Source organism: Poecile atricapillus, chromosome Z, assembly GCF_030490865.1.
Source record: "Poecile atricapillus isolate bPoeAtr1 chromosome Z, bPoeAtr1.hap1, whole genome shotgun sequence".
NCBI lineage: Eukaryota > Metazoa > Chordata > Aves > Passeriformes > Paridae > Poecile > Poecile atricapillus.
The window spans coordinates 137406003-137426743 of record NC_081289.1 but is presented as its reverse complement, the minus strand read 5'-3'; the positions used below and the strand labels follow the sequence as shown (position 1 = coordinate 137426743).

General features: G+C 50.6%; 1 protein-coding gene across 7 annotated transcripts in view; it reads left to right on the top strand.

Annotated features, from left to right (window-relative positions):
• CNTFR (ciliary neurotrophic factor receptor) overlaps positions 1-20741 on the top strand; it is a 202549-nt gene that overhangs the window by 97027 nt on the left and 84781 nt on the right. The gene's annotated exons all lie outside the window — the stretch shown is intronic.

Here is a 20741-nt window from a genome sequence, read left to right as displayed (position 1 = left end):
TTGCAGTGTTTAATGGGTTTCCCATCTAGGTGTGGGAGGGAGAGCAGCCTGTGCTCAGAGCGTCCGGAGAATGCTGGGCATCCCTGGCTCTGGGCGATGATCTTGCCCTTCTTTTGATCATTTCCCTAGGGAGGAGCAGAGCAGGTGTTGCTGATTCTCCTTCCTTACTGCTCTCACCCCAACGCTTCAAGCATGTCGGTGCAGTGGATTTCCCCATTAATAAACTCTGAGATGACTCCCTGCCTGGGACAGCGACTGAGGCATATTCAACTTGAAACAGCATGTGCTCACTAGCTGTCCAAAAACTGATTTCAGGTGAGAGTAACTCCACACATATGCTGGAAAAAGCAGGCGCCTTCCTTTGATGACTCACATTCTTTCAGCATCTCATCCATGACCCTGTGTTTGCTGGAAGGGGGTTTCACTCAAAGTTATTCTGTCCCAGGTTGGCTTGGCTTGGCTCTTCCCTGTGTTGGGGTGAGCCTGTGGCTGCACTGCTGGGGTCTGCTGCTCTGTTATTCATGGGCTATTATGTTGTTGTTATTTATTATTATGTTATTTATGGGATGGGAAAGGGTATTTCCAAATGGAGAGTGGTGTACTGGCTCCATGCTTTGTGACAGTGAGTGCACAGAGCACTGTCAGAGCTGAATCCTGGCATCACCATGCTGCACCTTCTCTACAGTCCCTAAGGAACAATCACTGGAGAGGGTCCCAAGACATTCCCTTCCTGGGGAGGCTGGCTGCAGCATGTCACCATGTTGGAATTTAATTTAATGCCGGGCTTTTAAAACTAATTATTTTAATTGGAAATGTTATGTCTTGCACCAATCCTCCTTGACCAAAGAAAGGGGCAGGGAGGATTGAGGAGCTGCTACTTTACTGCAGTCAGCTTGAATGGAGCAAAGTATGTTTTCCTGGAAGGAATGCGTATCATGGAGGATGCTTTGGGGCAGAGGAGGCCTGGAATGGAGTGGGCATAGGCAGGGCTCCCATTTCTGGCTGGTGGTGCAGGCAGAAAGTGCTCACACATGAGAGGTTCTGAATCAATGTGAAGCAAATATCATGAAGAGCTAAGCTGAGGGGTCAGCTTGGAACTCAGACAATGTGAGAGATGGGCAACAAGGAAGAAACAAAGCCGTAAGGGGAATTAAATCCCTGCTTAGACTCCTGCAGCATGTTGGAGGACTTCTTGGAGATCAGTGGTACAGAGGAGCAGAGAACCTAAGCATGTTACAAGGATATTTGATCCTACCTTGAATCACTTTTAGCCTGGAAGCCTGGTACATGGAAAAAGGCAAAGATCTCATAGTTTAGCATGCCATTATATGGTTGCTGTTGCGGGAGCTTTGAAAGGAGAGGAAACCACATTTGTGGTGTGAGAGGGATATCAGAATTCCCACAGTCCACATTCCTCATGGTGCCATATGAGTATCTTGTGGCTGCTCGTGGGCATTCCCCTAGCAGGGACCTGTGAGGCTGTACATATGATGGAGAGAGGAACCCCAGGATTTCTGGGGAGCACTGTTTCAGGGTGTTGGCAGGTAGTATCCCGTAGTGATTTTTCTGGGTCACATGTCCTTCCTTTCCCACCCTCCCTCCACAGCTGGTGTTGAACAAATGCAGAGGAGGACATTTAATCCTTTCTTTGAGTAATTTCATAACCTAAGGCTAAAGGCTACAGATGAGCATGGCCTGTGGGGGACAGGGAACCGTTGAAGGCCCTGGTCAGTGTGACAGGAGGTGGTGTCATTGCAGCAGCCGCCAGGCTGTTTTAAAGCAGAACCCTCTCTAGATAGCTTTTAAAAATGTACGTGATATCTCACAAAAACATGGTCGAGGTGTGGATTCCAGCTGTGCACTTCAGAGATTTCCGATCTTTTGTTTCCCGTGCATGAACCCAACGCACTAATCTGCAATTTGGGTCTGACTCTGCTCTTTGCTCCAGCCGGTGGAGCTGTGCCGGGAAGTGGGACGCCACGTGTGACCCACAAGGGCTCGGCAGAGAGCAAGCCAGGAGCAGTGAGGGGGAAGGGGAGCAGGTTGGGCTTGATTTCTATGGCTCAGTTTGCAGAATGCTGTCTTGTCGTGCAGAATGCTTCTGGGAGATGGGGCATCTCCTTGGATGCTCTTCTAAAGGCTGTGGATCTGTGCAGTAATCTGCTGCCCACCAGAGCAGCACAGTGTCAGGGCTCTCCTGGCCTACACTCACATCCCAGTTCTCTGAGGAGGCATTGCTTGGAGTCTTGCTTTTGGTGCAAAGATGTGCCCTGAAATTGCAGGCTTTGGGCAGCCTCCCATGAAGGTGTAGCTGTCACTGATATAAGCGCAAGCAGGCTCTGAGTAGGGGCAGAGCTGGTGCAGAGCCCATTTTCCTTCTGCATCACAGAGGACCAGCAGGATGGGGGTACATCTCCAGGCCTTTTCTCTGTTAGCATTGTCCTTAGCCCCTCCAGGATGGGCCCCAGGTGTCTTTGTCCTCCTGTGCACAGGAGCTCCATGGGCACTCCCGTGGCATCACTGGAGAGATTCACAAAACAGGATGAGGACCTGCAGCCCAGCAGAGGAGCAGCAGGATGCATGTCAAGCTGTCTGGAGCCAGGGTGTACCCAGGCAGCTGAGAACACAGGCCTCAAAAGTTTCTTTGGAAGAGGAAGCCACAGCCATGCGACACAGGCAGGGCTGTTACTTTAGCATTCTGTGGGCTGGGAGAAATTCCCTTTGGGAAGCGCAGATGCAGCCCTGCAGTCTTTCCCCCAACTTTCTTAATTTTGTCACTGACTCCTGCAACATGAGGGTTTCCCTCGTGCCACGAATGCTTGTTTTGCAGTGGAAGTGACATTTGTTTCCTGCAATGACGACACTTTGCCCTTCCAGAGCCAGCTGAATTCTTGCTAATCCTCCCTTCCCTCAATTCACACATTTTTTCTTCATTCTGCTCCTAGACCACAGCACTTTGCTAAGCGTCGCAGTCAGCAGCAGGTAATTTAAGCACACATCTGCTTGCAATCTGGGAGGAAGGAGAGGCAGTTTGTCTTTGTTAGAAGCCTGGCGGTCATGGCTCTCTGCTTACCTGGGGCACAAAAACTTTTCTGTGGCTCCCTGGGGGCCAGGTGGGAACCAGGGGTCACCTAGGATGGGGACAGGGTGCCTGGCTCTGATCCCTTGCCTGAGAGTATTTTTGGACATGTCCAACCAGGGCTGATGTGCTGCATGGCCCAACTTGAGTGCTGGTATCTGCCAAATTTGGCTTCCTCATCTCTCCTCCCCTAGGTTCCCTCTTGTGACTGCTGGACTTTCACCCTGCTGCAGTGAAGGCTCACTGTCCTGCTGGCTGATAGCACCTGTGCTTGATAGACAGAGAAAGCCACTGGAGTCAGTGCCCAGACCCATGCCCTTATTTCAGGAAAACTCTGAGGCTTTGGTCCCATCCGTATGGATGAGACAGAGAACACTGAATTTGCAGGAGGAGGTTGGAGCTATTGCTGGGGGCGTGGGGGGCATTAAATAGCACAAGCCTGTAGGAAACTGAGGCTTGTCTCCTTCCAGTGCTTCAGGGCAAACTTATTTCAGCAAATCCTCAATCCCCTATTGCTATTCCCTCTTGGGTTTCCTCTCAATACACTGAGCTGCTTGGTTTATTTTTGGAGCTGCCCACTCCCTACTGGCAGAGCAGACATGCCAGACCATTCACGTCTCAGAAAGGCTGGAGGTCTGGAAATCAGGAGGTAACTGCTGATTTTCCTGGGGAAATGAGGACGTGTCCCTATATTTTTCCAAGGAGCTGTAGGAGTGGAGTGGTGTTGAGATGCTACCATGAGAAATTTGGGCTGTGGAAGAATGTTGTAACCCTGAAACATTCCTCATGCACCCCTTGCAGCCCCCTCCTTTCCTGTGCCAGTCTCTGTGCCTAGTTTGTAAATGCACCAAACTCTTTCTTCATGTTTTGCTAAGTTTAGACTGCTTGCCTTTACTCTCGGTGTCCCAAAACAGCTGCCGAATGAAAGGCAATCTTTTTCTGATATTCAATACCATAAGAAGGAGTGATTTGAAAATGTGTTGATTCCTTGGACTGTGGGAAAAAGACCTGTACTGCTGGCAAAACTGGGCTGAAAAGTAATGTGGGTTTTTTCAGGGTGGTGGGGTTTTTTTCTTTTTTCAATAGGTTCATTGAAAAACAACTCATATTTCTTCATTGCTTTGAATTTTCCCTGGAGGATTCAAAAGGGCCGAATTCTTGTATTTCTATACAGTTGTTTGCAGAGACAGCCAAATACAGTGGATTCACACACAAGCCTCAGATTTGGCAGTATTGGAAAAAGGGGATCTGTGTAATGCCCCAAAGCATCTTTCTTACAGCCCACATAAGACAGATATCCCAAGGGGAGCCCAGTGCCAAAATTAGCTGAATTCACAGCCACATCAGTGGGGTGAAATGGCCAGTGCTGGAGGAGCTGTGCTTCCTGGCCTTTGCTTTGATACAGATGTTTTGTGTCACACTCAGGTCCGCTGGCAGCAGTGCTGGGGCTTTCCTCTCCCTGTGCCTTCAGGGCATCCATGAGGGAATTGCTCCCACCGTCAGGCTTTACCCTGCTGGCTAGGTGTGGGGTGAGAGGCTGATACCCAGGCTTGATCCAGATGCTGTGCTGCCGGCTGAGCGTGGGCTTTCCTCCACCCAGACAGCAGCCTCAGGTCCTCTAAAGATTGCATGTTTGAGATATGTGTAATATTAGTCCACGTAAATCACATCAAGCCCATAGTTTCCAGCACTGCTGGCTTGGGCTCTTGCAGACTGGCTCGCTGTCACTCAGCCACGGGCCGTCTAGGTTAGCCTAATGAGGAAGCCAGACTAAGATGAAATAATTAATGCAGCTGTAGGAGTCTTTGGGGAGTTAGGGAGCTGGCCCAAATCTTCCTCCCCAACCAAAGCACTCCAGGCCTTTGTGAAGGTTCGGAAATTCTCCATTTCCACTGGGTGCTGAAGGTGGGTCTGTGGTCCTTCCAGTCCAGGATGCTCCCAGGAGTTCTCTGAATCAGCTGCGTAGGCATGGAGATCTGGACTGGCTTCAGGGCAGCAGCTGGGCTGGGACTGTGAGCAGGGAGCACTGTGGGGGGTCACGAGTGTTTTGGGAGGGTCGAACTTCCATGAGAGGAGTGAGGAGAACGGTGCCAGGCTCTGGAGGATGTTCTGTAGTTGGGATGCTCTTGGCTCCAAGAGTGGGGAGATGAGCCAGAGACCTCTCACTCAGGGCTTTCCCCACCCCACCAGTGTAAATGGGCACTGACAAGAGGAGGCACCCACTCCTGCTGTGGTCCTGCTGCTCAGCACGAGCCCAAATTAAAGAAGGTTTATTTAGTAAACTCATTCCAGGATAAAGCTTTTGATTTATAGGCGCCCTGATAGCGCTCCAAGGAGAACTTGTACAACTTTAACTGCATTTTCTCAGCATCACACCAGCCCAATAAAAGAGAGTTCATATGCGCTGCACAAATTCTCACTTCCAATATAAAAAAGGTTTTATGAGACTGGAAGTCTCACTGGCTCTGCGGGGCCGGGTGTATTGGCGGATACTCTGCATGACAGACCCTTGATTCTTCTTTGAGTTGTCAGACTTCAGTAGCATTTACAGCTATTTAGCTATCAAATTTTATGTGCAGCTCTGAGAGAAATGTGTCTTTTAAATACTGCTCTGTCTCATAAACACCAGTCTGTTAAACCATGTCAATGGTACAAGCAGTTTGTGGAGTCCTACAATGCAATCGCCTACAGGTCCACTCATTACCTGAGCAGCAAAGTGCTGAACAACTCACAAAGTTAATTTCTTGAGCCAGTTGTCTTGGCTGGGGATCAGCTTGCCAAGCAAAACCTATTAATAAGCATGCTCCATCAGGTTCCCCCATATTCGGCTCATGTTCTAGGTAGAGTCTCACTTGCTCGGTGTTCACTCAGATAAGGATCTGGTGTTAGTCATCTGTACTATGGTTATATCAAGAAACCATCAGCAAGTTCACATCCCTGATTTTTCAACCCAAAACTTTGAAGCTCAGGCTCCTGTCCTTCCTACAGAAAGACCCTTTTGTCTTCTCTTTGGTCCTCCTCCTCAGAGAAGGAGCTGGAGGCAGGATATTTTTAGGGTGCTGTCCTTGACCTTGGCCATAACAAAATCCCTTCACTGCCCCTTCAAACTTCCCCCTAGGACATCCCTTTCCTGTTGCTTTCCCCCTCTATGCTTTTCCCAGCCATGGTTCAGGGGAACAGTATGTACATTACGTCTCCACTCTATTTATTTGGTGACCCAAGCTGAGCCTTCTTGTGTCAGATGAGGAACAGAAGCTTTCTCACCCTTTTTGCCGATAGCGCAATCATGCCAGCTCCAACACTGGGATATAATTTATGGACTCTGAGCAACAGGTCGGAGCTGAGCCAGACATGAGCTTTCAGACTCTTTTATTTAATTCTTTTTTTTTTTTTTTTAATATTATTATTGTTTTAGTGTGGACTGGTAACTTTATGTATGTGTTTTTGAGCTTGCGCCTCCTGGAAGGCGCGGACGGCGCAGAGAGCCCAGGCTTTGGGTGCCTTCACCCCAAGGCGTGGGGTAACGAGCACTTGGATGTCTAATTGCTGCCGTGTGCTGCAGACTGGGAGGTTTGCTCTCCCATCACTGCTGTTTCTGTGTGCAATGAACCGGGGGGATGGCGAGGAAAAATATATGTATATATATCTATGTGCGTGTGCAGCATGGTTATTTTCAAATACGAAATTGCACCTGCAAAAATAGAAGCCAGGAAAAGGACTGGCAAGCAGCTTGGATCTGGGAGGCGCCATGCGTGCGGAGCAGAGATGGAGACGGCGTCTCAGAGTTCCTTTCCCATGCTCGCGACGCCTGATAGTTTTAGCGGACATTGCTTTTCCTCCCGCTTGCATTTCAATTAATCATCTGCTTGTCAGCGCTCTTCTCCCCAGCTGCCCTCCCCGCCAAGTCCCGGGGAGCGCTGCGCACACATGCAAAGCGCCCATGCACGCAGGCTGCGTGCTGACGGGCTTGGCCGCTCGTTAATCACTTGCTGGTGTCATGCAAGGCGGTCCCCGCAGAAGGAAGTTTGGAAAAGGGACAGACAGCCATCTCCTTGGTCTCCACTTCATCAATGGGGTTGAGCTGAGCACGGGATCTGGCCCTGACACACTGAAGTCCCATGGTCTCTGTTTGTCTCCATGATCTACGTCCCACTCCAGGCAGAGAGCTCGTCAGATGTGTTCACCCAGATTTTGCTTTCCATTATTTGAAACAAGCACTGAGCAGGTCCATCCCCCTCAGAATTTGTGAAGGACCTCATTATATTTAATTTTAATTGGCAATGGCATGCTCATCTGTCCAACCAGGTAAGAAATGGCCTGGGAAAGCTCTAGTCCGGAATCCTGACCCAGGCAGGGTGAATACTGAGTGTGGACTAGTTTACTTTGCCTATTTGGGTTTTGAAAACTTCCAGCCTTAGGTCCTACAACCTGTCTGAGTGCATCTTCCAGCAGGTGACTGTCATGAGACTGCCTTCCTTATAGCAAGCCTGAACCTCTCCTGTTGCAGCTCTTGCAGCTCATGCCCATTTGTCTCTCATCTTCCCACCACAGGGGAAACAGCCTGTCTCCATCATCTCAGTAATCTCTAGGTAGGTTGCTGTTCAGTCTTTTCAAAACCATCATTTTTACAGGCTGTGCAAGCCCTGTTTTCTCAACCTGTCTTCATCATCCCCATGTGCCTCAGCCTCATCATCACCCTTCCTGGACTTGTTGGAGGTCAGCATTGCCAATCTTGTACCAGACCCCAAAACTGGGCACCAGTGCTCCAGATGTGGTTTAAAGACTTTTTTTTTTTTTTTTTTGCATTTAATTGTTTTTCCATAGTGAATCTTACAGACCCTGCCTAGGCATACACTTGGCATCAAATTTCCCCTTTCCCATTGGGAAAGCTTGCCAAAAAATATGAGAATTAATAAAGTCTGTGTGCACACTTACTTAGGCATGATTCCTGTTTTGAAGATTCAGTAGATCCTTTTCTATTAATACTTTTCACAAGTGTCTCTAAGAACAACAGTTTGAGTCTGCACAAAGGTGCTGCTGTGCTCAGAGGCTCCTCTGCAACCCCAGCAGGAGCCGTGCCCTTTTCCTGAGCTGTCTTTGACTTCGCTTCCACAGAGATAGTGGCATCAGATGGTTTCTTTTCCTAGCCCCTCTCCTTGCCCAGGGTTTCTTCTAATTAGTGCTCTGAATTTTTTCTGCCAGGAAGAAGGTTTTTTTGGGGCCAGTCAGAATTGCCCCAGCAAGGCTGGTACACCCTGTGCTGGGAGGTGCTGGAGCTGTAGGGAGCGGATTGATAGGAATGAGGGGTGCAGCCAGAGCCAGAGAAAGGGAGCCAGCAGCACTGGGGGGAGATGAGGCACCAAACAAGCCATGGCAGTCATCCCCTTGCTGGTTCAGGCTCTACTCTGTGGCCACAGTGAGTATTTTTTGTCTTCCTGAGTTTTGCAGAAAGCATTAGCTAACAGATATACCCAGCAGCAAGTCCAGGATGAGCCAGCTCCACGTTCCCGGAGTGGGGAGCTGGGGTGTGAATTGGAACTTCTTGCTGTGCCAGGGAAGTAGAAGTCAGACTCTCACTCTCCATCCAGGCAGTGTCAGAACGGGCTCAAGCAACCGGAAAGCAGCAAAACCAGGGGCAGAAATCTGTTTCCCTGCATTTGCCGCTCGTCTGTGTCTCTACCCTGTGGTGTGCGCAGCGAGCTGATGAGTGTGAGCAGACCTGACTCTGGCTCAGTTTTTTCTTTGTTCTGCCATTGACAAATATTCAGGGATTGAAGTGAAATACTGTGCTTTTCTCTTCCAAAGGAAAAGAAACGCGCACACACAAAAAAAAAAAACAACCAAAACAAAGAAACAAAAACAGAATGGAAGGAAAGGAGCCCCTTTTGCATGCTGCACGGGTGAACCCTCATCATCCTGTAGCAGGAGGCCAGCACACATGAATATTCCAGTGCAATATGCGCAAGTGATGAGCCCCATATGCAGGCCTTGGGAGAAATTAAATGTTTTCTACAGCATTTTCCAAAAAGCCTTTCTATCAAAGTGCTTGGTCAGAAGCCAAAAACGCCCCAGCTTTCGTGGCCCCAGCTGGTTGACACTTTTTTTATTATTTTATTTTTAAATATTGATGAATATTTTCTAATTAAAAAACAAGCCCTCCCCTACACTAAGTCTTGCCCTAGTGGATGGAGCAGAGACAGAGAGATTGAGAGTGGGGCTGGAGGCCACTGGGGACTCCATGGCTGCTCTTGGCTGATGGTTTTCTCTCCCTTCGGTACTGGAGCTTGCAGGAAGGGTCCTGAGACAAAAGGCACACGTGGTTCACATCTGTCCTGCCATGCCTGGTGGGAGGCAGCCTGCCAGGCAGGGGTGGCACCCTGGCTCCTGCCTGCTCCCTGGCCCCCGACAGAGGGGAGGAATGAGTGCAGGCTCAGTGCAGGAGAATTGAAACACACCAACCTCCTGGGGTCGAGGTCACTGGGGTGCAGCTAGGCAAGGGGATTTCCAAGTCAAATTTGGCATTGCAAGGGCTGTTCTTCATGTCCTCCTGCTGCTTTGCCTGCAAAGGCGAGAAGGAGCAAAACCATGGTGTAATTTTAGGTGTGGAAGAGATTTTAGGGGTGGTTGCTGGAGAGAGAGGGAGCCTGAGGAGAGGCAGATGCACGGGAAGAGATTTGATGCTGGCATTTCTCTTTACCACAGGATCAAAAGTCCTGATAGTTTCAAGGCATGTGAACATGGTGCAGATTTGGAGAGGGGCTGACCTATCAGGGGCATAAAAGAGAGATTGGCACTGGTTCTGTGGACTGGAAGGAGAGTCCAGAGAGAGCCTGGCTGGTGGGGTGATTGTGCAGGGAGTGTGGGGCCAAGCAGAAGTATCAAGCACTCTTCTGCTTACTCCTGGAGTCTGGTTGCATGGCCACCTCCAGACTCACAGCCCCTAGAATGCCCTAGGATGAATAAAGACCTGGGCCTGTGCTCCTTGGATGTGAGTCTTCATGGCAGATCACAGAAAATGTGTCTTGCTGCAGGAATACTGGCAGCAGCTGCCCTCACCTCCAGCCTCCTTTGTGACAGCCACATGGCTTGAGAGTGGGAGCTCACAGAGCAAAGCTCAGGGGATGGGTAAAAAGGCTTCTGGGATCTGGCAACCTGGGACTTCTCCCAGCTGAGTTGTTTTTCTCCTGTATGGCCAGGTTGGCTTCAAACTTTTTCCACTGTAGGTAGGGTGGAAGGTGATGGTATGTCCGCCTTGGATGCTGTATCCCATAAAGAATATGAAAGAAGAAAATAAGGAAGGGAACTGAGCACTTTTACATTGCTAAATCAGTTCTTGGTACCAATGTATGCATCTTCCCTCCCTTGCAGGGCAGAAAACAAATTGGATTTTAATTCAACCTCTTCTTTATTGAGTATTCATTTAATTCTGCTGGCTTTGCATGGCAAAATCTTCCTCCAAGCATACATCTTCTTGGCTTTGTTTTCTGGAAAGATTCTGAGGCCCAAATACAGTCTCACACCATGTCTCACCTGCTAGTGGCAGCACACCGTGATGCTGAGCTTGCCAGATCCATGTTTGGAGGGAATCCTCATTTCCAGAAGGGTGTTTTGTTTCCCTCATCACCACCGAGTGCACCACCCCACCCCAGTATGGGTCTCAGTGGACAATCACTCCATCCTCCTCTCTGCCCCACAGGAGCTGCTTCCCTGATGTCAGACAGGGAATACCCGAACAAACATGCTAATTTAAAAGCTGTTAAAGCCCAGGGGCAGTGGGAGGTCACAGTCAGCACAAACAGATGGTGTTTTTGTCCTTGACAATTAAACTTCCCCATAGTTTTGGGCAAGATACTTTCTTGACTTTTATTTCAGCACAGCTGCCTCCAGCCAGCTCCATTTCTCCCTCCTCATCCTCTGCTTGCCCTCATCAAACACCATCTGTGAGGTCTGGAGCAGGATCCCAGGGAGCCCAAGGGTTGCCAGGGGTTTTCAGAGGGATCCTCAGCAGCCCCTTGGTCTCACCCCACATGCTCTGCTGGCTCCAGGCTCTGGCAGCCAGAGCCCCTCAAAGAGGCAGCAGTTGGAGGCCAGGAGAGGAGAGCCATCCTGGGGCTTTGAGGTGCCCCCAGCCCATTTCAGCAATGCTGCTTCTGCCTCTCATAGCTGCTTTTCCCCTTTCACCAGAGCAAAAAGAGGTCAGTTCCTACCCACTGCTGTCCCTGGAGGGTGTTTGCAAGCAGAAGAGGGCAGGCACATCAGTCCCACTGCCAGCCTTAGGCTCAGTTCTGGGGCAGACCCCTGTGTCTACCAAAGAGGCTGCTGGCAGCAGGAAGCCCCTTGCCAGCATCACTGGAGCCAACATGGGCTGCTGTCACCAAAGGGTGGGATTACCTCCTCCCTTCAGTGCCACCCTTGTCACTTGTCATCAGGGCAATACGGAGAATCCACATGCCTCAGTTCTCCCCTTCAGCTGCCCACTTAAAAAACTGGGTGCAACTGTGACACGGACGCAGACCCCAGGAGGCTGCACAGGACATGCTGGGCACCTGTGAAACCACGTGGGGTGAGTGTGGTGATGGAACTGGATGAAGCAAGGACCAACAAACCCCATCTGTCTGCAGAACAGGCAGGATTCCTCTCCAGACTTCTTTCTCCTGCCCAGGTTTTGAGCAGTACTCTAGCAGTGAGGAAGGAGGCAGGGGGCAGCTCATATGCAGGTGGGGGACAAATGCCCTCACTGTCACATCTGTCCTGTCTGCCTGCAGTGGCCTGTGTCCCCACAGCAGCACGTGGGCCAGTGACCCAAGGTGGTGGTCCAAAGGCATTAGTGGCAGTGGGGACATGGCACCTCCTGTGGAACCTGGACAGAGGAGGACAGCAAGCAGGGACCAGTGGGGAGCACACAGTCCCCAGCATTCCGAGCCCCTGTCTGCAGCAGTGTTTGCTGCTCTCCCTGCACCTTGGAAGCTGTCTGGCTTCTGTCTACTTCATCCTCCTGCCAGCTTGTACTGCAGGCATGGAGGAGAAATGAAGCAAAGCAACACAAGCCATAGTCACCATCCCTGGAGGTGTTTAAATATGTAAATATTTATTTATTATTTTACATAAATATGTAAATATGTCACTTAAGAGCAGGGTTTAGTGGTGGACTTGGCAGTGTTAGGTTTACAGCTGGACTTGAGAAGGTCTTTGTCCAACCTAAATGATTGATTTTATGATTCTATGATGCTGAGGTGTCTGGGGAGGCAGCATCAGAGTCATTGGAGTGGCTTCCTCTGTGCCAACAGCTTAAAAAAAAACAACCCCAAAAAAAAGCCAAGCTAAAATTAAAATGCCCAAGAACCTCTGTACAACTGGATGTTCCATCAGTTACTTTCCCAGTACTGCTAAGCCAATATCTTCTCCCCTCCTTGGACAAGACACCTGCCAAGATCTCTTCTGTTGTAGTGCATCTAAAAATCTTGGTATCTCCCAAGGGTAAAACTCACCTCTGGGTTGTGTAATGTTAGTTCCTATCTGAGAACCTTCTTTCCCTTCCCCCTTCCCATTGGCTGTGACCTTCCTGCATCCCCTAATCACCCCTGCCCCCTGGTATAAGAGATAAGACCCTGAGCATTTCGGTCTCTCTCTTGCCCCGGATGGAACACAGACAATAAACCCGGGATTATTCCAGCAAGTTTGAGCCTCCTGTGTCTAGATACTTTGAGTCTGTGTTGTATCCACTCCAGGACCCCCTCCACTGCCTGTGCCTTGAGACGAGCAGGCTCTCACCACAGGGGGTGGGACAGAGGGGTCCCACCGAGGAGAGGGATAGCGACACTCTTCCAGCGCTCCTCAGTCCAATCTTGCTCATGTCCCTGAGCCCCTGCAACACGACTTCAGGCTCTCATCCTCCTCTAACTCTCTCTCAGCAAGCTGGCAAAGAGCAAACCTGCCCTGCTTTTTGAGCAGCAATGCTGTGGCCTCAGTCCTTGGATGGCTGTGTTGATTCAGGAATGAGCTGTAGCTCTCCCTGGCTTGGGGACATCACCACCAGGAGGTTTACTGGGGCCAAGCCAGTGTGGTCCTGCCTACACTGGAGGAAAGGGGTCCTGCAGGGTGCCAGCAACCTGGTTGGGGTTGCAGCTGGCAGTTTTGCCCTGCTTGCCCCTGTGCTTCCAGAGCAGCACCGTGCTCTTCGCCTCACATAACCCCAGTGCCAGAGAGCTCAGACACAGTGCCCACAACTCTGTCCAGCTCCTTGCCTGAGTGCTGCAGAGAACTGTCCTCCAGCGGAGCCAGACTGGGCTAGTTAGAGATGCAGTCTTCATATTTCAAGCAAAATAAGGTTTCTGTGGAACCTGTGTCTGCAGGTGCTATTGAGGGGGATGCTAAAGCTGCTGTGGCCAGACATGCCCCAAAACCTCTCCTAGCAGTGACTATGGGAAACACTGTGCTCCTCTGTGCCATGTCTTCTGTGTCGTGGGCATCCAGCAGATAGAAGAAGTCTCGACAAGCCCTGTCTGTCCTCCTTTTCCTCTTTGTTTTGCTCAGGATGGCACATGACTATGCCACAGTCTAAATTTTAGTACTAGACTGCTTTTCTCTGCCCTGGAGCTTTGGATCTGAAGGGATGCTGGGTATTTCATAAAGCAGCCTTGCTACAGAGTGTCCCCAAGGCAGAAAACAGGGTTGTGAGCAAAATCCTTGGGGCACTGAAGGGTAATGCAGTCTCACAGACAAAAATAAGAAATGTTGCCAGCATTTGCCTGGAAAGCACAAACCGAACCTGGCATGAGACAGCAAGACCTTTCTAAAGTATTTGGGGTTGTTTGCTCAGTGTATGGGAGTTTGGTTTTGATTTTGTAGGGTTGTTTTGGTTTTGTTCCGCATCATTAATTTTCTGCTTTTGTGGGTGGAGGCTGAGAATCGAAGTTCCAAAAATCAGCGTGACACCAAGAGCTCCATCCTACAGTAACCACAGCGTGGAGGCTCAGAATGAACAGGAACTGCTCCCAAATATGGCCATCTTGGGGGATTTCTCCAGCTTCCAGGGAGGAGCACTGGGAAGCACCTGAACCACATCTCATCTCTCAGCCTTCTCTGTCTGATCTCTTCTATCTGTCCCTGACATGGCACCATCTATGGAAAAACACTGCTCAAGACCTCATTTGAATGCAGGCTCCAGATAAAAAGCACTGGTTGTGGCAATTCTTTAATAGAAGCAAAGATCCAATTGATTCCTGCAATCTCTCTCTGCAGGGAGCCAGGAAATGCTCAGTGCAGAGGAAAGTTGAGTAAAAAGAGAGGGAAATTGTCAGTCCGAGCTTTCCTGCGTCTCAGAGGCTGCCTAGATGGGGCTTGTGTGTGGCAGCTTGGCTGAGCTTCCTGCCCTGGTGGCACTGGTTTCTCTGAGGAATAGTCCTGGGACAATGCTGCTCCTCTGCCATGGGGATTCAAGCCCCTCCTGCCCTGCTGTTCTTCCTCACAGTGCCGGCGTTGAAGACGTGTGATGCTTATTAGTATGCTATTCCTTGCACTGGCTTTTATCACTGCTGGAGCAGATGGCTGGTCTTGGACTGCTGCCCTCTACTTGAAGAAAAACTGTTTGGCATGGTGGGAGTTGTGAGGACAGGTATGGGCTGTGCAAGTTCCTGAGCTCCCCCTTCATGGCTCCAAGTGGGAACAGGGAGTGGGCACCAGCAGGCAGGTGCAGCAGCATTGCCCCTCAGTGGACGTGGCACCAGGGGCTGTTGCTGGGCAGGGTCAATGCAGAGATTCCCATCCTCTGTCCCTGTGCCAAGCTCTCCTGACATTGTGCTCCTGCCTGTCCTCGGGCCTCTGAGGGATCACAGCACCCCAGTGTGTCCCAGGGTGGACTGCAGTGTCCTGATGCTTTGGGGCACCAATTTGAAGAGCTGCAAGGTGTGGTTTGAGAGAACCCCACCTTGCTCCTGGAGCAGGAATCCCCCAGCCCCTGGAGCTGCAGGGTGACAACCTTGCCCCCAGGACTCTCAGGACCCTGCTGATCTTTCTACAGCTCCCTGACCCAGGGAGAGCATGTCACCATGATCACAGAAGCAAGAAATTACCTGTCCTGGGAGCCAACTTGCCAATCTGGGAGACTCAAACAGCCTGAGCCTTTTCATGGTTTGTTCCTCCCTAGACCATCCCAGCTATCCCTGGAGCTCCTAAACTCTGCATTACCCTCTGAAAAGTAGCTCTGATTTAATCTGGGCTGATGCTCCCTCCCAAAGAGCCGCTTTCTTCAGCCCCATGGATATGGGGAGCAGCTTTGGTCATTACTTTTCACACTGGGACACCTTGCCAGTGGCATCCAGGGAAGATGGGGAAACCTTCAGTGTGTATGTTGGAACCAAGAGCTCTGCAAGTCCACAGCTGCCTTCAGGGGCACAGCTTCAGCAAAAGCAGCTGGGACATTTTGTGAGGACCATCCTTCCACCATTTGCCAATCTCTTAGACCACAAGGGCAGGAGAGTCTGCACTGCCTTCCAGTGGTCCAGCAGTGCTCACTGGGATGGCAGAGCGATGAAGCAGCTCTGCTGTGGGGTGCTCCTTCCTCCAGGGTATTCTCTTCATTGCGGTCTTTGTTTCATTAGCAGAAAGGGAGGAGGTGAAGGGAGGAAAGTCACAGTCCATTAGAGCCAGGAGTGAATTTATTTCAGCTGGCCACAGTCATCCCTGTGACACTCATGGTCCAGGGGGGCAGTGCTAATTGCTCTATTGACAGTGGGGGTTTAAATTAGATTTAAGAAAGCTTTTCAAGCAGTGGGGATTCTGTCTCTGCAGATAAGGCTTTCTGATAGCACATATGAAGGAGATTAAAAAGTCACTCTTTTCTTGCTTCCTCTTAGGCAGCAAAGAGGAGTTTAGTGCTGACAGGGCACTGTAAGGCCAGAAGGCTTTAGGACTGTTAGCAAGTGTCTGACATTAAGTGACAGCTATGTTTTTCTGTCTGTTCTCTCGCCTTGCTGCCAGGGATGATCTGAAAGGAGGAGACAGCACTCAGTGTCTTCATGTGCCCAAGCACTGCTGCCCACATGCGGTGCAATCCCTGGGAACCTGGGGCTGGAGGGTGTCTTGCCCACTTTGGTGCTTCATTGCTCATACCAGCATCACACCCTACCCTTGGGGAGGGATGGCATCCCACTGGAGGCACGCTGGATCACTGGGGCTGGGGGAAGCTGTGTGAGCATCTCTGGCAAAGGGCTAGGCTGAGGAACTGAGAGTGGCTTTGGTAAGGATGTTGTTTCTCCTTCAGAAACACTGGGGCCCAGGAGGTGCCTGCTGTGGGTGCAGGGGCATTGTGCTGTCTGCAGTTGGCATCTGCCCTACAGGTATAGTACCAGACCTCAGGAAGAGGCAGACTGTGACCTGGCCTGCAGGACAGGTGGGCTGCAGTGCCTGCAGTCAGCATCTGCACTCCAGGTGTTCGGTACCACCTTACAGCCAGCACCTGTGGTGCAGGTGTGCGATACCACCTACACTCGGCATCTGCGGTACAGGTGGTAGCTCAGCAGGTGCCATTGGTGTCGACAGTACAGGCGAACTGCAGCTGCTACAGCCTGTACCTGCAGCACAGGTTGTACCACACTCTGTACCTGCAGCACAGGTTGTACCACACTCTGTACCTGCAGCACAGGTTGTACCACACTCTGTACCTGCAGCACAGATTGTACCACACTCTGTACCTGCAGCATAGGTTGTACCACACTCTGTACCTGCAGCACAGATTGTACCACACTCTGTACCTGCAGCATAGGTTGTACCACACTCTGTGCCTGCAGCACAGATTGTACCACACTCTGTACCTGCAGCACAGATTGTACCACACTCTGTACCTGCAGCACAGGTTGTACCACACTCTGTACCTGCAGCACAGGTTGTACCACAGCCTGTACCTGCAGCACAGGTTGTACCACACTCTGTACCTGCAGCACAGGTTGTACCACACTCTGTACCTGCAGCACAGGTTGTACCACACTCTGTACCTGCAGCACAGGTTGTACCACAGCCTGTACCTGCAGCACAGATTGTACCACACTCTGTACCTGCAGCACAGATTGTACCACACTCTGTACCTGCAGCACAGATTGTACCACACTCTGTACCTGCAGCACAGGTTGTACCACACTCTGTACCTGCAGCACAGGTTGTACCACACTCTGTACCTGCAGCACAGGTTGTACCACAGCCTGTACCTGCAGCGCAGGTTGTACCACAGCCTGTACCTGCAGCACAGGTTGTACCACACTCTGTACCTGCAGCACAGGTTGTACCACAGCCTGTACCTGCAGCACAGGTTGTACCACACTCTGTACCTGCAGCACAGATTGTACCACACTCTGTACCTGCAGCACAGATTGTACCACACTCTGTACCTGCAGCATAGGTTGTACCACACTCTGTACCTGCAGCACAGATTGTACCACACTCTGTACCTGCAGCACAGGTTGTACCACACTCTGTACCTGCAGCACAGGTTGTACCACAGCCTGTACCTGCAGCACAGGTTGTACCACACTCTGTACCTGCAGCACAGGTTGTACCACACTCTGTACCTGCAGCACAGGTTGTACCACAGCACAGACATCCCTGTGGGCAGCGCAGTCACACTGTGGTGCTTGCTGTGGGCACCTGCAGGACAGGTGCTGCAAAGCTCCTTTGGAAAGTTCAGGGCAAAGCTGGAGGGGAAGGAAATGACTAAACAGAGTTTGTTTTCCCCCAGTTCACCACCCCAGAGCCAGACCCCTAACAGCACCTGGTGAGGAATTGTCTGATGGAAGACTTTGTCATGGAAACACTGGGTTTTGAAACTACAACTTTTATTTTGAGGCAGCCAAACACTTCAAGGGTATTATTTATTTATTTATTTGTTTGTTTATTTATATATTTATTTATTTATTGTTGCTCAGAGAAGCCTGTGGCAGGTTGTGGTGGGACACTGGGCTGCAGTCCACATCCCTCACTAGCCAGCGACAGCCCTGCCCTGGAGCTGCTGTTTCCAGGTGCCAGTTGGTACTCAACTGCTAAAGCTTCGTAGATTATACTAAGGGAGAGCTGGAAGGAATCCATCCCTTTGCCAGCTCAAAAGAGGACACTGGGACTGTTAAGCAGAAAGTGGTATCCTACTTTTTGCCTGGATACACAATCCTTTCACTCCTGCTGTTCCCCCCCAGGGCTGTGCTCACCTCATCACACCACAACAGCTAATGTCACATTGCTGTGCCCCTTCAGTCCTGATCCAGCTCAGGGAACACACTCCTGGAAACATGTTTGGTTAGACTGAGAGCTGCTGGAGGGGGCCTTACTCATGTCTGTGTTGAGTTGCCTTCTGCTGAGACTGACCATGCCTGATGCCCTCACTCTCCTTAGTGTAGAGGACAAGGCAGGGAAAGATCAACCCTTTGCTCTTTATCAAACAGGAAGCTGGGGACAGGGAGGATGGCTCCAGAGCTGCTGGTCCACCACTTCATATGTTCCCTCTCCCCCTTTCCTCCTCCCTTCTTCGCTACCTCCAAGAAATTATTCATTACAGGGACAAAATCTACCTTTTGCACAGAAGACTGAGTTTCACACTATGGGCTTTGCTGTGTAATAAATGTGGTTCCCCTCCATCACCTGTAAACAGTTCCCTGCTGGCACAAGGACAGAGCTCAGGAACTTGTACACCTGGTGAGCTGCTGCTCACTGACCTGTACACCTGGATACTGAGGATCTGGCTTTTGCTAGAGAAACAGATAAGCGAGCAATACAGCAATGGAAATTTGCACTGGAAGCATCTGCAGAAATTATGAAGGCTTTGTTATATGCTATGGGGAAAAAAAATCAACATGGCTTTGGGCAAAATAGTCAAACAAAGCAAATACTGCATGGAAAATTGCAATTCAAGTGAGAAAAAGTTGGTTTTCTGGCTAGATTTTTTTGTCCTAAAATAGCTCCACTCCTGCCACAGGGCTCATCTCTAAGAAGAAATGAGGCTTTCCAGGGTGAGAGCAGCTGAGTGGTGAATTCTCTGTGCTGTCACTGGAAGCCTCTGCCTGTATCCTGGCCATGCCACAGAGTCCTCAGGGATCTTATCTGGGTCCCTCTGCTCCCTCTTACTCCATCTTTATCCCTTGAGACTGTCAGTGCTTTGGGACAGGAACCATTTCTTGCTGCATGACTGTGTCTGTTTTGATGCTGGCCCAGGCACATGGGCAGGACCAGCAGCAATTATTTTAAGAGCTGATGAGATGAGGAAGGAGCAGCAGGGGATGGGCAGCAGGTGGCTTTGTTCCCTGGCAGGGCTGGGAGGTAGAGCATGATGCTGGTGATATTTACACTGAGCCAAGCCTAAGGCTACATCAGGAAGATCTCACACTTTTCAAAGAGCAGGCTGATTGCCGGGGGATGTCATGTCTTGCCTCCTGTCATTGCCACTGTCCCCAGAAATGGAGTGGCTGCACTAGCTGGAGATACCTGGATTGTGGTGAAGGGAGGCTCTGGCCTCTGGTTCTTTGCCTGCTTCGATTCCTGGTGCCACCCATCCTCTCCCAGGGCTGTAGGAAGGGAATATTCTGTGGAAAGTGAATTTGAGTGTAAATAGGGAGAGCCAGCTCCTGGGTTTCAGGTGGTTTCCAAGCTGCTCTGGGCCTCACATGCCAGCAGTGCCCCAGGAGATGGCACTGCCACCTGCCTCAGGGTGCCTCAGGTTCCAGCTGTCACCCACTCCCTGAGCTGCCACTCCTGACAGCAGCTGGAGCACAGGTAGGGTGGCAGTCAGGGAGCCATGCTGTGGGCACAGAGGAGACACATGGAAAAGGCAGTGGAGAGCAGGCACAAGAGAAGCAGGAGGGAAGGAGTGATAAGGACGTTGTAATTAGCATTAGCACTCCTCATCCAGAGCTTTCAGAGGAAGGTCACCTTCATTACCTCTGTTTTACAGCCGGGGAAACTGAGGCACAGGGGAGGCAGTTAGAGTGATTTGTTCAAGGTAACCCGTGAGGGCTAGCAGTTGGGTCTGGGGCTTGCATGTCTTCAGCACCAGCACACAAGAATGGCTCTTGCCACCAGCCTTTCTTGCCCAAATCTAGCAATGAAAGATCAGTTGTAAAGGGCGTGGATCCCTTCTCTGCCTGTCTCCAGGGTCGTCTTCTTCAGACCCACTGTCTCCCCCAGCATCCCTGCCCCTGAGAGACATTTGAGATCAGGCTGGTCCAGCTGCACCCAAAATCTGCTCATGAAATCCCACCCAGCTGCTCTTGCCTTCCCTCCAGCCCTGCAAAGGCTTGTTGTGAACCTGAGGCCATCTGGGCTCCTGCAACAGTCATGTTGGGTAATGGAATATGTTTTGCTGGATTTTTTTTCTCTCACCAATAGAGCTCCCCCTTTATTTAAGTTTAAATGGATGCCATCTGGCTAATGAGCCCATACTCATGTTCTAGATTAAAAGGCAATCCTGTGCACGTTACCGATATGGCACTGGAGATTAGAGAGGCTTAAATGGTTTTGAAGGTGCAATTTGCTTTTTATGCATGGTGCTATTTACCTCCTGGTGGGTGGGCCGGCATTCCTATTGCTGTCCCCAGCATCTCCCTCCTGGCTCTAGTCTCCTCTGCCAGCCCTGGCTGCAAGAAAATGAGAGCTTAGGCATCTCCAGCCTGGCAGGGCTGTGCAGGGT